At 47.5% G+C, this 442-nt stretch overlaps 1 protein-coding gene across 1 annotated transcript in view; it reads left to right on the top strand.

Moving 5' to 3' along the window:
• Window positions 1–442, top strand: part of LOC109370169 (zinc finger CCCH domain-containing protein 11A-like) — a 129935-nt gene that overhangs the window by 123832 nt on the left and 5661 nt on the right. The gene's annotated exons all lie outside the window — the stretch shown is intronic.

Raw genomic sequence — 442 nt, 5'->3', positions numbered from 1 at the left:
AAGTCGAGTGTTTGAGATGCGTCATGGCATAATCCAACAAAGGAAGAGGTCATTTGCAATCATTTCAATTGCTTACTCAAAGTCTCTGCACAGCGTGTCATGGGGAGAAGTAACTCAGTCAGTGAACAGGTTTATGCAGAGGATGACTTCTTCACATATTTACAGTCAAATAATGAGGCTGGCGATGTGTTTCTGCTACAAAACCTGGCCCCTGTTGGCTAGGCTCAAACTGCTCTGTCTGTCCAGATCAGTTCCCACTTCGAGCAATGTGCCTGCTGGTATCTTGCACTCTAAAGGCAGCCGCAGGTTAACTGAATCGCCATCCCTGTGTGAGTGTGAGGTGCGGGAGGGGTTAACCACAGATCTCAGAGCTGGTTTGCTGAAAGTGTATCTCCAGTTAGAAACGCCAGGTACAGACTATTCTCTTCCTTGTTCTCCCCAG

The sequence above is a fragment of the Meleagris gallopavo genome, chromosome 16 (genome assembly GCF_000146605.3).
Source record: "Meleagris gallopavo isolate NT-WF06-2002-E0010 breed Aviagen turkey brand Nicholas breeding stock chromosome 16, Turkey_5.1, whole genome shotgun sequence".
Taxonomy (NCBI): domain Eukaryota; kingdom Metazoa; phylum Chordata; class Aves; order Galliformes; family Phasianidae; genus Meleagris; species Meleagris gallopavo.
The sequence above is the reverse complement of the archived record's forward strand: the minus strand, read 5'-3'. Positions and strand labels throughout refer to the sequence as shown.